Here is a 17,547-nt window from a genome sequence, read left to right on the forward strand (position 1 = left end):
TTTGTAAATACTTTAAGCCAATTATGCAATTATCTGCAAAAGCTGTATTTTATATACACAGAATCTGCCCTTAAAATAAGAAATCTTCACAAGTTATTCCGCTGACAGGTAAGAACAATGCAGGTCCTTAGTCACACAAACTCTAGTGACAGTATTTATTGTGTATTATGTACATACAGTATGGAGAGACATGCAGGGAACTCCCATACAGTACTGGCTTACAAGTGATTACAACCAGCAGGGTTAACACATAAAGGATTTGCTAACAAATGTATTTCTAATATACAATTATATATACAGGTATCATTTTGGATACAGAAACCCAATATCCAGAAAGCTCCAATTAAGGGAAGGCCATCTGCCAACATTTTTAAGGTTATTTCCTTTTTCTCTGTAATAATAAAATAGTAGCGTGTACTTGATGGTAACTAAGCTGTATGAATCCATATTGGTGGAAAAGCCATCCTACTGGGTGTATTTATAATTTAAATGGTTTTAGCAGACTAAATGGTTTTAGCAGCTAGTATGGAGATCCAAATTACAGAAAACGACTGGAAAGCATCAGTCCCCAAGCATTCCAGATAATAGTTCTTATGCCTGTATCAGCAAAATCAGATTCTTATTTCGCCAATGGCAAATATTTTTGCAAAACCGCAGCAAGATTTTGCCACAACAAAAAAAAAACACCCATGCAGATTGCAAGGGAGACTTCACCAGGAAAAATGCCCATTCAATGTACTGTATTTTGCACAAATAAAACTGCAGCAAAAAAACACCCATTGACTCCAATGTATTTTGTGTTTTTTGTGCTGTGAAAACCCCCCATTGACTTCACTGCGTTTCATAGACAGATTTGCTAGCTTTGGAACTCGAGTAAAGGTGGCCATACACGGAGAGATCCGCTCGTTTAGCGATGTCGCCAAACGAGCGGATCTCTCCCCGATATGCCCACCTTGAGGTGGGCAATATCGGGCTGAAAAAACAGCAGGTCCCGAGCATTCTGGATAACAGGTCCAATACGTGCATTAAACAGCAGGTATGACACCAGCGGTCTACAGGCACGAATGTTTGTTTGCCTTTCCAAGGTTGTCTATGCACAGCTCTATGCCATTTCCATTATAGAATCATAATTGTTTTCTAAAAAAAAAAAGTGCCGGAAAGAGCTATATGTGGCAGGGCTCTATGATGAATTTAGTTAATGGCTAAAATGGATATGTGAACAACTTTAATTGGTTTCCTCCAAACTGTCCTGCACACACAGATGGGTTTCATAAGAGCATTGACACCCCACAGTATGTCTGTTACGACTTCTGTGCCTCTATCTGTATCCTTAGAATGTTTTAAAAAAAAAAGTCCTTTTATCCCCCCACCCCAGGCAAACATGGGTTTGTGTAACACGTGCATGCTTTGCTGTGTGGGCAGCTTTGTGATCAAAGCCAAGAATAGCATTACAATCTGGAAGCCGAACACATTATGTGATGATGGAAGATTAAATTCACTTCCTTTTAATAGCCCATAGAATACAACATCCCAGTACTAAGAAGAGAAGCAATTAGCTTAACTGTTTTGGCGTAAAGTTATTAGCATCAGTGGTCACGGATAAAGGACTGAAATGCTTCACTGTGCAAGTCGTCTGCTGTCGTATTGTCACTGCATTTGTTCAGCACCAGTTTTTGCTTTCAAACCTCTGTAGAAAGGTTGCCAGGAAAACCTGCCTGGATACTGCCTCCCTCCATGTGACTGACAGGCTGACAGTCAAAACCGACCATTGCAGTTGTACAATAACAGGGGCTAGGTTTGTCTGGCAACTCACAGCAGCCAGTCAGGGGTATATTAATGTTTTAATTGCACTAAACCAGTAAAATATTAATTCTGATAGGATGCTGGTCTAATGTGTGTATTGTGATATAATAAAAACTCTCATGACCTCATATTGGTATATATACTGTTTATATATGTGCGCAGGGGCGTAACTACAGAGGAGCAGACCCTACGGCTTTCCGGGGTGCCCATGGGGTATAGGGGCCCCATTGGGACCTAATTCACATACAATTTTAATAAATATTGGTAATACAGGTCAACCTCTTGACATTTTAGGGGCCTGAAAAATAAATTGCTGTAGGGCCCCGTAATATCTAGTTATGCTGTGTGTGCGTTTATAGATAGGTCGCTATGAGTGCGTGTATATGCAGTATTTATGCACTGGGGTTCATTTGAAGGGGGTCGAACTTGATGGACTATGTTTTTTTTTAATCAACGCAACTTAAATGGGTTGCTCACCTTCAAATTAAGTTTTAGAATGATGTAGAGAGTAATAATCTGAGTTTTCATTTTTTATTTTTTGGGGGTTTTGAGTTATTTATCTTTTATTCAGCAGCTCTTCAGTTTGCAATTAAGCAATCTGGATGCTAGGGTCCAAATTATCCTTGCAACCATCCACTGATTTGAATAAAAGGCTGGAATATGAATAGGAGACGGAATAGAAAGATGAGTAATAAAAAGTAGCAATAACAGTACATTTGAAGCCCTACAGAGCATTTGTTTTTAGATGGGGTCAGTGACCCCCCAGTTGAAAGCTAGAAAGAGTCAGAAGGCTAATCATTCAAAAACTATAAGAAAAATGAAGACCAATTGAAATTTTGCTTAGAATTTGCCATTCTATAACATCCTAAAAGTTATCTTAAAGGTGAACCACCCCTTTAACTATGTAACTATGTAAGAAGTTGTATTTCTCCTCCTTGAATGGGGAAGAAGTTGCCTTTAAACACAAGAGCCAATTCTCACTTATCCGTGCCCACCTCTGTTACACTTCTTTAGGTCAGATTGTGATTGTAACAATTGTGAAGGCAATCTAAACCAAGGTATAGAGATGTCGCGAACTGTTCGCCGGCGAACTTGTTCGCGCGAACATCGGGTGTTCGCGCTCGCCGGAAGTTCGCGAACGTCGCGCGACGTTCGCCATTTTGGGTTCGCCATTGTTGGCGCTTTTTTTTGCCCTCTCACCCCAGACCAGCAGGTACATGGCAGCCAATCAGGAAGCTCTCCCCTGGACCACTCCCCTTCCCTATAAAAACCGAAGCCCTGCAGCGTTTTTTCACTCTGCCTGTGTGTGCTGAAGAGATAGTGTAGGGAGAGAGCTGCTGCCTGTTAGTGATTTCAGGGACAGTTGAAAGTTTGCTGGCTAGTAATCGTTTTGATACTGCTCTGTTATTGGAGGGACAGAAGTCTGCAGGGGTTTGAGGGACATTTAAGCTTAGGTAGCTTTGCTGGCTAGTAATCTACCTTCTACTGCAGTGCTCTGTATGTAGCTGCAGTGGGCAGCTGTCCTGCTTCTGATCTCATCTGCTGACTGCTGCAATAACAGTAGTCCTTGTAAGGACTGCTTTTATTTATTTTTTTGTTGTTTTACTACTACTACTACTACTACTACTATAAGAGCCCAGTGCTATTAGTCTAGCAGTGTTGGGGAGTGGGACTGGTGTGCTAATCTGCTGCTCCTAGTAGTTCAGCAGCACCAACTTTAATTTTTTTTTTTTAATATTCATTTTTTTTTTATTTTACTTTTTTTATTTTACTACCGCTGTAGTAGTGTATAAGTTGACCTTTTAGGCATTATTTGCCCTGTAGGCATTATTTGCACACTGTTTTCTTCAACCCGCCATCGAGCTGTGTGACCTTGTTCACATTCTGTCTAAATATCCATAATATTACCGTCTCCAGAAAAAACACCGGAGTCACTTTTTTCAAGCAGCCATAATATATTTTACGTAATCCGTATCCACCGCTGTAGTAGTGTATACGTTGGCCTTGTAGGCATTATTTGCACACTGTTTTCTTCAACCCGCCATCGAGCTGTGTGACCTTGTTCCCATTCTGTCTAAATATCCATAATATTACCGTCTCCAGAAAAAACACCGGAGTCACTTTTTTCAAGCAGCATTCATATATTTTACGTAATCCGTATCCACCGCTGTAGTAGTGTATACGTTGGCCTTGTAGGCATTATTTGCACACTGTTTTCTTCAACCCGCCATCGAGCTGTGTGACCTTGTTCCCATTCTGTCTAAATATCCATAATATTACCGTCTCCAGAAAAAACACCGGAGTCACTTTTTTCAAGCAGCATTCATATATTTTACGTAATCCGTATCCACCGCTGTAGTAGTGTATACGTTGGCCTTGTAGGCATTATTTGCACACTGTTTTCTTCAACCCGCCATCGAGCTGTGTGACCTTGTTCCCATTCTTTCTAAATATCCATAATATTACCGTCTCCAGAAAAAACACCGGAGTCACTTTTTTCAAGCAGCATTCATATATTTTACGTAATCCGTATCCACCGCTGTAGTAGTGTATACGTTGGCCTTGTAGGCATTATTTGCACAGTGTTTTCTTCAACCCGCCATCGAGCTGTGTGAGCTTGTTCACATTTTGTCTAAATATTGATAATATTATCGTCTCTAGAAAAACCACTTGAGTTACTTTTTTTCAAGCAGCATTCATATATTTTACGTAATCCGTATCCACCGCTGTAGTAGTGTATACGTTGACCTTGTAGGCATTATTTGCACACTGTTTTCTTCAACCCGCCATCGAGCTGTGTGACCTTGTTCACATTTTGTCTAAATATTGATAATATTATCGTCTCTAGAAAAACCACTTGAGTTACTTTTTTTCAAGCAGCATTCATATATTTTACGTAATCCGTATCCACCGCTGTAGTAGTGTATACGTTGACCTTGTAGGCATTATTTGCACACTGTTTTCTTCAACCCGCCATCGAGCTGTGTGACCTTGTTCCCATTCTGTCTAAATATCCATAATATTACCGTCTCCAGAAAAACACCGGAGTCACTTTTTTCAAGCAGCATTCATATATTTTACGTAATCCGTATCCACCGCTGTAGTAGTGTATACGTTGGCCTTGTAGGCATTATTTGCACACTGTTTTCTTCAACCCGCCATCGAGCTGTGTGACCTTGTTCCCATTCTGTCTAAATATCCATAATATTACCGTCTCCAGAAAAAACACCGGAGTCACTTTTTTCAAGCAGCATTCATATATTTTACGTAATCCGTATCCACCGCTGTAGTAGTGTATACGTTGGCCTTGTAGGCATTATTTGCACAGTGTTTTCTTCAACCCGCCATCGAGCTGTGTGAGCTTGTTCACATTTTGTCTAAATATTGATAATATTATCGTCTCTAGAAAAACCACTTGAGTTACTTTTTTTCAAGCAGCATTCATATATTTTACGTAATCCGTATCCACCGCTGTAGTAGTGTATACGTTGACCGTGTAGGCATTATTTGCACACTGTTTTCTTCAACCCGCCATCGAGCTGTGTGACCTTGTTCACATTTTGTCTAAATATTGATAATATTATCGTCTCTAGAAAAACCACTTGAGTTACTTTTTTTCAAGCAGCATTCATATATTTTACGTAATCCGTATCCACCGCTGTAGTAGTGTATACGTTGACCTTGTAGGCATTATTTGCACACTGTTTTCTTCAACCCGCCATCGAGCTGTGTGACCTTGTTCACATTTTGTCTAAATATTGATAATATTATCGTCTCTAGAAAAACCACTTGAGTTACTTTTTTTCAAGCAGCATTCATATATTTTACGTAATCCGTATCCACCGCTGTAGTAGTGTATACGTTGACCTTGTAGGCATTATTTGCACACTGTTTTCTTCAACCCGCCATCGAGCTGTGTGACCTTGTTCACATTTTGTCTAAATATTGATAATATTATCGTCTCTAGAAAAACCACTTGAGTTACTTTTTTTCAAGCAGCATTCATATATTTTACGTAATCCGTATCCACCGCTGTAGTAGTGTATACGTTGACTTTGTAGGCATTATTTGCACAGTGTTTTCTTCAACCCGCCATCTAGCTGTGTGTATTATCGTTTCCAGAAAAACCAACTGAGTTTTTGTTGTTGTTGTTGTTTTTTTAAAAATAATGCCAGGCAAAGGCAGGCCGCCACGCAGAGGCCGTGCTAGGGGCCGTGCTGCTATGCAATCCTGTGGCCCTAGCAAATTGCCCAGTTTTAAAAAGCCAATGACCCTGAACTCCCAAAATGCTGAAGAGGTAGTTGACTGGCTTACACAGCACACCCCATCCTCTACCGTTTCTAACTTTACCACAACATCCTCCTCATCCTCCACTGCTATGGCCACCCCACGTAACACTTCCTCCACCACCGGTGCCCCTTCTTCACTGGGGTCAGAGGAGTTATTTTCCAATGAGTTTCTTGAACTGAGTAATGCGCAACCATTATTGCCAGAAGAAGATGAAGGAGATGAGGACCTTACACCAGATTTAATTCTGGCAGAGAACACGATAGAGATGGACATAATGAGTGATGAGGAGGAGGTCCCCGCTGCTGCTTCCTTCTGTGATGTGTCAGAAGAAATTGATGCATCTGAGGAGAATGATGATGAGGAGATTGATGTTTTGTGGGTGCCTAGTAGAAGAGAGCAAGAGGAGGGTAGTTCAGATGGAGAGACGGAGAGTCAGAGAGGCAGTAGGAGAATAAGACTTAGAAGAAGCAGGGAGGACAGCCCGCAGGGATCAGCAGGGCAACAACATGTATCGGCACCTGTGTTCAGCCGGCCAACGCACCCGCCATTGCCGCCAATACCGCCAACTCCGCCAACTTCTACTGTTACCGCCAGATCGCACACTTCCAAAAAGTCAGCAGTGTGGGATTTTTTTAATGTGTGTGCCTCTGACAAAAGCATTGTAATTTGCAATGAGTGCAGTCAGAAACTGAGCCTTGGTAAGCCCAACAGCCACATAGGTACAACTTCTATGCGAAGGCACATGAGCGGCAAGCACAAAGCACTTTGGGAGCAACACCTCAAAGGCAACAGGCAAACTAAAAGCCACACTCCTTCTGGTCCAGCATCTTACTGCTCTACCTCTGCTCTCCTTGACCCGTCTGAACCACCCTCCACTCCGCCTTCCACCTTGACCACCTGTTCCCATTCCCAGTCATCTGCCACCAGCCAAGTTTCTGTGAAGGCCATGTTTGAGCGTAAGAAGCCAATGTCTGACTGTCACCCCCTTGCCCGGCGTCTGACAGCTGGCTTGTCTGCACTCTTAGCCCGCCAGCTTTTACCATACCAGCTGGTGGACTCTGAGGCCTTCCGCAAATTTGTAGCAATTGGGACACCGCAGTGGAAGGTACCCAGCCGCAATTTTTTTTCTAAAAAGGGAATACCACACCTGTACCAACATGTGCAGAGCCAAGTTACCGCATCTCTGTCACTTAGTGTTGGGCCAAAGGTCCATATGACTACTGACGCATGGTCCTCCAAGCATGGTCAGGGCAGGTATGTCACCTACACTGCCCACTGGGTGAACTTGGTAATGGCTGGGAAGCAGGGAATGGGTAGCTCAACAACAACAGTGGAGTTGGTGTCACCGCCACGGATTGCACGCGGTTCTGCCACCACCTCTACTCCTCCATCGCTCTCTACCTCGTCTTCTTCTTCTTCTTACTCTGCTGCTGGGTCCTCCTTCTCCTCCTCCACACCTGTGCACCCCCAGCTCCCCCTAGGCTATTCGACGTGCCAGGTACGCCGTTGTCACGCTGTCTTGGGGATGACGTGCCTGGAAAGCAAAAACCATACCGGATCTGTACTCCTGTCATCTCTGCAGTCACAGGCCGATCGGTGGCTGACCCCACACCAACTGCAGATCGGAAAAGTGGTGTGTGACAATGGAAGCAATCTGTTGGCAGCGTTGAGACTAGGCAATTTAACACATGTGCCCTGCATGGCACATGTGTTAAATTTAATAGTCCAACGTTTTGTCTCCAAGTACCCAGGATTCCAGGACGTTCTCACCCAGTCCAGAAAGGTGTCGGCCCATTTCAGACGTTCCTACACAGCCATGGCACGCCTTGCTGACATTCAGCAGCGCTACAACATGCCAGTCAGGCGTTTGATTTCTGACAGCCAGACTCGCTGGAATTCAACGCTCCTTATGTTGGAACGTCTGCTGCAACAACAAAGGGCCGTCAACGAGTACCTTTTTGAACTGGGTGGTAGGACTGGATCTGCACAGCTGGGGATTTTTTTCCCCCGTTACTGGGTGCTTATGCGCGATGCCTGCAGGCTCATGCGACCTTTTGAAGAGGTGACAAATATGGTCAGTCGCACCGAAGGCACCATCAGCGACCTAATACCCTTCGCTTTCTTCCTGGAGCGTGCCGTGCGACGAGTGACAGATGAGGCTGTAGACCAGCGTGACGAGGAGCTGGAAGCGCACGATTTCTGGTCGGAATCACCAGAACGAACCCAGGCACCTGCTGCAACGCAGGGAGAGGTGCCAGAAGTGGAGTCAGAGGAGGAAGGTGGCTTTGTGGAGGAGGAGGAGGAGGACCAACAGGAGCAGGCTTCCCAGGGGGCTAGTGGTGACCTTTGGGGACCCCTGGTCTTGTACGTGGCTGGGGGGAGGAGACCGTGGATGATGCAGTCCTTGATAATGAGGAAGCGGAGATGGATAGCTCTGCATCCAACCTTGTGAGAATGGGGTCTTTCATGCTGTCATGCCTGTTGAAGGACCCCCGTATCAAGAGGCTTAAGGAGAAGGACCTGTACTGGGTCGCAACGCTACTAGACCCTCGGTACAAGCATAAAGTGTCAGAAATGTTACCAACATACCACAAGTCCGAAAAGATGCGGCATTTACAAACCAGCCTGCAAAACATGTTGTACAATGCTTTTAAGGGTGATGTCACTTCAGGAACTCATCAACATTCCAGGGGCAGAGGTGCCAGTAATCCTGCCACGAGCACACCTGCAAGGACAAAGCCCTTTGGCCAGTCTGTAACGTCAGACATGCAAATGTTTTTCTGTCCAAGGCAGCGCCACAACCCTTCTGGATCCACCCTCAAAGAACGCCTCGACCGGCAGGTAGCGGACTACCTGGCATTAACTGCAGATATCGACACTCTGAGGAGCGATGAACCCCTGGACTACTGGGTGCGCAGGCTTGATCTGTGGCCAGAGCTGTCACAATTTGCCATGAACCTCTTGTCTTGCCCAGCCTCAAGTGTGCTCTCAGAAAGGACCTTCAGTGCAGCAGGAGGGATTGTAACTGAGAAGAGAACTCGCCTAGGTCACAAAAGTGTCGATTACCTGACCTTTATTAAAATGAATGAGGGGTGGATCTCGGAGGGTTACTGCACGCCGGAAGACTTGTTCTGACTTCTATGCAGCTGTCCTTCTCTTCAAGCCTCATGACTCCACACACAGCTGTCCTTTAGCGTCCTCCTCCTCCCTCCGCCACCGTTACAAACTAGGCTGCAAACCCTACTGGTTTAATTTTTTCTGGCCTCTGTGCTTCAGTGGCTGCAACCAAAAAAACTGGGCAAACAATGTCTACAAGGTCAACGTATGGCAAAAAATGACTATTTTCAGCATTTATATGGCATATTTTTTCTGGCAACTGTGCTTCAGTGGCTGCATCCAAAAAAATGCATATTTTCTGCATTTATATGGCATAATTTTTCTGGCCTCTGTGCTTCAGTGGCTGCAACCAAAAAAATGCATATTTTCTGCATTTATATGGCATAATTTTTCTGGCCTCTGTGCTTCAGTGGCTGCAACCAAAAAAATTTATATTTTCAGCATTTATATGGCATAATTTTTCTGGCAACTGTGCTTCAGTGGCTGCGACCAAAAAAATGACTATTTTCAGCATTTATATGGCATATTTTTTCTGGCCTCTGTGCTTCAGTGGCTGCGGCCAAAAAAACTGGGCAAACAATGCCTACAAGGTCAACGACGTTGACCTTGTAGGCATTGTTTGCCCAGTTTTTTTGGCCGCAGCCACTGAAGCACAGAGGCCAGAAAAAATATGCCATATAAATGCTGAAAATAGTCATTTTTTGCCATACGTTGACTCAACGTATATGGCAAAAAATGACTATTTTCAGCATTTATATGGCATATTTTTTCTGGCAACTGTGCTTCAGTGGCTGCGACCAAAAAAATGCATATTTTCTGCATTTATATGGCATAATTTTTCTGGCCTCTGTGCTTCAGTGGCTGCAACCAAAAAAATTTATATTTTCAGCATTTATATGGCATAATTTTTCTGTCAACTGTGCTTCAGTGGCTGCGACCAAAAAAATGCATGTTTTCTGCATTTATATGGCATAATTTTTCTGGCCTCTGTGCTTCAGTGGCTGCAACCAAAAAAGTTTATATTTTCAGCATTTATATGGCATAATTTTTCTGTCAACTGTGCTTCAGTGGCTGCGACCAAAAAAATGCATATTTTCTGCATTTATATGGCATAATTTTTCTGGCCTCTGTGCTTCAGTGGCTGCAACCAAAAAATTTATATTTTCAGCATTTATATGGCATAATTTTTCTGGCAACTGTGCTTCAGTGGCTGCGTCCAAAAAAAACTGGGCAAACAATGTCTACAAGGTCAACGTATGGCGAAAAATGACTATTTTCAGCATTTATATGGCATATTTTTTCTGGCAACTGTGCTTCAGTGGCTGCGTCCAAAAAACTGGGCAAACAATGCCTACAAGGTCAACGTATGGCAGTTGTTTAAAGAGAACAGTAGATTACTAGCCAGCAAAGCTACCTAAGCTAAAATGTCCCTCAAATCCCTGCAGACTTCTGTCCCTCCAATACAGAGCAGTATCAAGCAGATTACTAGCCAGCAAACTTACTATCATCTGTCCCTGAAATCACTAACAGCTCTCCCCCTACACTATCTCTTCCAAGCACACACAGGCAGATTTTTCAGATACATTTTTGCCCTTGATCCCCCTCTGGCATGCCACTGTCCAGGTCGTTGCACCCTTTAAACAACTTTAAAATCATTTTTCTGGCCAGAAATGTCTTTTCTAGATGTTAAAGTTCGCCTTCCCATTGAAGTCTATGGGGTTCGCGAACCGTTCGCGAACCGCTCGCGTTTTTGCGCAAGTTCGCGAATATGTTCGCGAACTTTTTTTCCGACGTTCGCTACATCCCTACCAAGGTATTATATCTAGAGGGGATTGGGAAGAATGCAGAGAGGGCTGCTTTAAAGGATGTGTGTAGCATTATCAGCAATTCTATTTTCTAAGGATCTTAGCTAACACTTTTCTTTCAAGTAGAAGAATGCAGAATATATAATCATGTACATACCATGCAAATTTAATACACTTGTAATTGCACTACATTAAGGGGGTTATTTACAAAAATCTAAGTTGAACTAATTTTTTTATTAAACAAAGCTCGACCAATCTCCCATCTATGATTTTGCATTATTTATCATTTAAATAACTTGAATAAATCGGATGAGGGAAAAATTTGATAAAATCGAGCTAAACTGCAAATTGTACGACTTTTTCGGATTTTTTTCCTGAATCACTTGATTTTTTTTAGGTTTTTGGCCAAAAACCCTGAATGATTCAGATTATCGGGCTAAACCCATAGCAAACCATGATATCTTCAAATTAGGATAGGGACATCTGCCATTCACTTATACGTGACCTCGACAGGTTTCAGATGACGGATTGTTGGATTCAGACATTTTGCAGCATTGGCGTATAAAAAATCTTGAAAAATGCAAGGTTTTTTTTTTTCAACGAAAATTTTGAGTTTTAGTAAATGATCCTGCCATATGCCTCCCCCTGACTGTATGTTACAGTACTAGAGGTACTGGACTGGGAACATTCTTCTTTTGTTACTAGACAAACAACAAATACAGTGAAAGCCTTTTTATAATATAAAGAATTCACATGCCTCGTGGTACACCACATATAACACTCCTTAAAATAGTAAATGTACACTTATTCAGAGCAGTAGTTGCCATGACCATATTGATGTACAAGTAATTGGGATCAGTGACAGATCATGACACCACTGCTGAACCTGATATCAAGGCTTCAAGGCCAGTATGAATGATGATAGGATTATATTAAACATGTTTGAGAGTTTACCTAAAGTGGTGAAAGATCTCAGTGTAATGATATATAGCTTTAGAAAGGAAACAAAAGGCACAGACACCATGTACGTGGTCATGGGTGTTTAAAATGGGAGAAAAACAGAAACAATACACCTTCTACTTTGTGCAAATAATTCCTTTGATGTGGTTGCTATTTTTTCTAATTACAGTCATTATATTATTAATTGAAACATACAGTAGCAAGCAACAAGCGTACAGTTTGTCATGCATGGGGATAGTTTTTGCATATGTCACTGTCAGTCTTATTACATGCCATTTGTAAATGCGTTTTATTAAATTTCCACGTTGACAGAAGTTTCCTGAGCAGTTCATGTGATTAAACATCAGTCTAGATTTGAACGCTGTCCTTGTTGTCCAGATAAATCACAGGTTACACTAAATAACTTATTCTTCCTAACCTTGGTAACTACTAAATACTAAAATCGAACATGGTCAAGACAAATGAATAGATTAATCTATACTGTCTACAGTGTATGTCAGAACTGTATAAAGGCTTTACAGAAAAGGTTACTGTTAAAAATAAAACACAAGACCTTCTTACAACTGGGCTGGTGATGCTTCAGAACCCCTTTTCCAACCCCATGCAAGTCAAATAAAACTTTATATACTAATTTAATGCCAAGTATACAAAAGTAAGTATAAGATAAATTCACCTCCAAAATTTTTTTAAAAACAGGCCTCTTGGTCATATATTGCAATGACTACTTTGAGTAAAATGTGAACACTGTATCAGCAGAATATCATTCTGACTATTGGTAACCTAAACATTATAGGGTATTATGGGGTAACATATTAAAACTAAAAGAAATAACAAGCTCTAGTATCATATAGCAATCAATCCGCTCTTTGAATTCAAAGATCTGACCAAAATATTAATTAAATTAATGAATTAATTAATTAAAGTTAATTGATTGCTACAGGTTACCAGACCTGTAGTAAACTTTGCACTTTTCATAACATTACCCCTTTAAATGACTTGTAATAAATAAATAAATACAATTAGCTTGTTGGGACTTCAATAGTAATGCATTCCAAAACATTTAGGGGGTTATTTATCAAGGTCCGAATTTATCTCAGTATTTCTAAGTTAGAAATCCGAGCAACTCCGAATTCCCGAATGGACCTTATTTATGAAGAAAAGAGCCCAAAAAATAGGCTCTGGCATACTTCGGAGCTTTCCCTGAAAACTATGATTTTTTTCAGAGTTTTTTGCGCAGAAACCCTGAAATTATCGGCTATCGGTACGGACATCAGCACAGACACTTGGACCTTCCCCATTGACTTTTAAATGCCGGGGTTTCGAATTCTGAATTTTTAGACCATCAGATTTTAAAAAATCTGGAAAAATTTGTATGTTTTTTTTTTGCTCCAAAAACGAAGAATTATTTGAGGCTCGGATATTCAGACCTTGATAAATAATAACCCCCTTAATCAGGAGTTAGCATGAAAAACCTTTCTATTTATGATTTTGTTGAAAATCAGTTATATATACAGGTAAGTATGTGCCTGCCAGTTTCGGAATACAATGATTTTGCATCACTATTGCTCTAGGTATATATGGGGTATATTCCCATAGGGTTTTTCAGCCTCTTTAAGCAGCTACAATAAAGGCTTTTCTTACATAATGATACCCTAAAATAATTTAAAGATACCTTTAAGTCAGATTTTAGTATGCTGTAGACAGTAGTTTTCTTGTTTCTGGTTGCTAGGGTCCAATTTACCTTAATAATACGGTTTTGGTTTGAATAAGACACAGGAAGGTGCAGAGACGAGTGCATAAACTGAATTAAAAGTTAATACAAGGTAACTAACAAAAACATCACAGAGCAATAATTTATTTATATATTTTTGGCGGGGTCAGTGACCCCCCATTGGCAAGTTTGAATGAGGCAGAAGGGACAGGCTATAATGCTATAGGAAAGTTACTGATCTCCCTGTGAGACATGCGACACTGGAAGGTCCAATTCATTAGTTCATATTGCTTCAATATTTACATATTTGGATTGTTTAATAACTTCTCATTCATTATTACTTGGAAGAGCGCAGTACAAACAATGTTTCAGTGATTTCATTATCCTAATTGTTAAACGAAAGCCAGAAATACATTTGCTTTGAGTAATCCTTTTTAGATAGGTTTATTCAAGCCGCTCATTAAAATCACTTCCGCGACCATTCTGACTCACTGTTCAGTCTAATTATGGATGATATCATGGTTTAGTGAATATCTGCCTTGGTACCAGGTGTGAATGCAATTTATTTTTGGCACACTAACTTCTTTATGCTGTTTTGTGGAAGGAAGGGAGAGTGGTTGCCTGGCAACAGCAGGAGCCTTGACACATGCAGTCAGAACAAGCATTGCTTGGCACCTCAGGTATTCATACGGCAGGCGGGAGGGCTCATCTCCGCTCACTAAATGTGATCAAAGAGCCAGTGGTTGTGCGACAGGCTTTACACAGAGAGAGGGGAATCGTATGCAAACAAATCTGCCTTTCCCAAATGCTGATCATACGCAGACATTAACCCCATTTGCAGAGTTTAGGAGTAGAGATGTCGCGAACTGTTCGCCGGCGAACTTGTTCGCACAACATCGGGTGTTCGCGCTCGCCGGAAGTTCGCGAACGTCGCGCGACGTTCGCCATTTTGGGTTCGCCATTGTTGGCGCTTTTTTTTGCCCTCTCACCCCAGACCAGCAGGTACATGGCAGCCAATCAGGAAGCTCTCCCCTGGACCACTCCCCTTCCCTATAAAAACCGAAGCCCTGCAGCGTTTTTTCACTCTGCCTGTGTGTGCTGAAGAGATAGTGTAGGGAGAGAGCTGCTGCCTGTTAGTGATTTCAGGGACAGTTGAAAGTTTGCTGGCTAGTAATCGTTTTGATACTGCTCTGTTATTGGAGGGACAGAAGTCTGCAGGGGTTTGAGGGACATTTTAGCTTAGGTAGCTTTGCTGGCTAGTAATCTACCTTCTACTGCAGTGCTCTGTATGTAGCTGCAGTGGGCAGCTGTCCTGCTTCTGATCTCATCTGCTGACTGCTGCAATAACAGTAGTCCTTGTAAGGACTGCTTTTATTTATTTTTTGTTGTTTTACTACTACTACTACTACTACTATAAGAGCCCAGTGCTATTAGTCTAGCAGTGTTGGGGAGTGGGACTGGTGTGCTAATCTGCTGCTCCTAGTAGTTCAGCAGCACCAACTTTAATTTTTTTTTTTAATATTCATTTTTTTTTATTTTACTTTTTTTTTATTTTACTACCGCTGTAGTAGTGTATAAGTTGACCTTTTAGGCATTATTTGCCCTGTAGGCATTATTTGCACACTGTTTTCTTCAACCCGCCATCTAGCTGTGTGACCTTGTTCACATTCTGTCTAAATATCCATAATATTACCGTCTCCAGAAAAACACCGGAGTGACTTTTTTCAAGCAGCCATAATATATTTTACGTAATCCGTATCCACCGCTGTAGTAGTTATACGTTGACCTTGTAGGCATTATTTGCACACTGTTTTCTTCAACCCGCCATCTAGCTGTGTGAGCTTTGTTCACATTTTGTCTAAATATTGATAATATTATCGTCTCTAGAAAAACCACTTGAGTTACTTTTTTTCAAGCAGCATTCATATATTTTACGTAATCCGTATCCACCGCTGTAGTAGTGTATACGTTGACCTTGTAGGCATTATTTGCACAGTGTTTTCTTCAACCCGCCATCTAGCTGTGTGACCTTGTTCACATTCTGTCTAAATATCCATAATATTACCGTCTCCAGAAAAAACACCGGAGTGACTTTTTTCAAGCAGCCATAATATATTTTACGTAATCCGTATCCCACCGCTGTAGTAGTGTATACGTTGACCTTGTAGGCATTATTTGCACACTGTTTTCTTCAACCCCGCCATCTAGCTGTGTGAGCTTGTTCACATTTTGTCTAAATATTGATAATATTACGTCTCTAGTAAAACCACTTGAGTTACTTTTTTTCAAGCAGCATTCATATATTTTACGTAATCCGTATCCACCGCTGTAGTAGTGTATACGTTGACCTTGTAGGCATTATTTGCACAGTGTTTTCTTCAACCCGCCATCTAGCTGTGTGACCTTGTTCACATTCTGTCTAAATATCCATAATATTACCGTCTCCAGAAAAAACACCGGAGTGACTTTTTTCAAGCAGCCATAATATATTTTACGTAATCCGTATCCACCGCTGTAGTAGTGTATACGTTGACCTTGTAGGCATTATTTGCACACTGTTTTCTTCAACCCGCCATCTAGCTGTGTGACCTTGTTCACATTCTGTCTAAATATCCATAATATTACCGTCTCCAGAAAAAACACCGGAAGTGACTTTTTTCAAGGCAGCCATAATATATTTACGTAATCCGTATCCACCGCTGTAGTAGTGTATACGTTGACCTTGTAGGCATTGTTTGCCCAGTTTTTTTGGTTGCAGCCACTGAAGCACAGTTGCCAGAAAAAATATGCCATATAAATGCTGAAAATAGTCATTTTTTGCCATACGTTGACCTTGTAGGCATTGTTTGCCCAGTTTTTTTGGCCGCAGCCACTGAAGCACAGAGGCCAGAAAAAATATGCCATATAAATGCTGAAAATAGTCATATTTTGCCATACGTTGACTCAATGTATATGGCAAAAAATTACTATTTTCAGCATTTATATGGCATATTTTTTCTGGCAACTGTGCTTCAGTGGCTGCGACCAAAAAAACTGGGCAAACAATGCCTACAAGGTCAACGTATGGCAAAAAATGACTATTTTCAGCATTTATATGGCATATTTTTTCTGGCAACTGTGCTTCAGTGGCTGCAACCAAAAAACTGGGCAAACAATGTCTACAAGGTCAACGTATGGCGAAAATTACTATTTTCAGCATTTATATGGCATATTTTTTATGGCAACTGTGCTTCAGTGGCTGCGTCCAAAAAAACTGGGCAAACAATGCCTACAAGGTCAACGTATGGCAGTTGTTTAAAGAGAACAGTAGATTACTAGCCAGCAAAGCTACCTAAGCTAAAATGTCCCTCAAATCCCTGCAGACTTCTGTCCCTCCAATACAGAGCAGTATCAAGCAGATTACTAGCCAGCAAACTTACTATCATCTGTCCCTGAAATCACTAACAGCTCTCCCCTACACTATCTCTTCCAAGCACACACAGGCAGATTTTCAGATACATTTTTGCCCTTGATCCCCTCTGGCATGCCACTGTCCAGGTCGTTGCACCCTTTAAACAACTTTAAAATAATTTTTCTGGCCAGAAATGTCTTTTCTAGATGTTAAAGTTCGCCTTCCCATTGAAGTCTATGGGGTTCGCGAACCGTTCGCGAACCGCTCGCGTTTTTGCGCAAGTTCGCGAATATGTTCGCGAACTTTTTTTCCGACGTTCGCTACATCCCTATTTAGGAGAGGATTACACAGCTATACCACGGCCATTACCTGCAGTGACTGTGAAAAAGGTACACAAATTACGGCTCCGATCCTCAACACCGTGATAAAGAACCGTACCCAGATCATATAGAAACAATACAACAAAATGA

The 17,547-nt window shown here is 41.6% G+C and overlaps 1 protein-coding gene across 4 annotated transcripts in view; it reads right to left on the reverse strand.

Annotated features, from left to right (window-relative positions):
• Positions 1 to 17,547, reverse strand: part of LOC108708599 (arf-GAP with GTPase, ANK repeat and PH domain-containing protein 2) — a 169,967-nt gene that overhangs the window by 45,329 nt on the left and 107,091 nt on the right. The gene's annotated exons all lie outside the window — the stretch shown is intronic.

The sequence above is a fragment of the Xenopus laevis genome, chromosome 2L (genome assembly GCF_017654675.1).
Source record: "Xenopus laevis strain J_2021 chromosome 2L, Xenopus_laevis_v10.1, whole genome shotgun sequence".
Lineage (NCBI taxonomy): Eukaryota > Metazoa > Chordata > Amphibia > Anura > Pipidae > Xenopus > Xenopus laevis.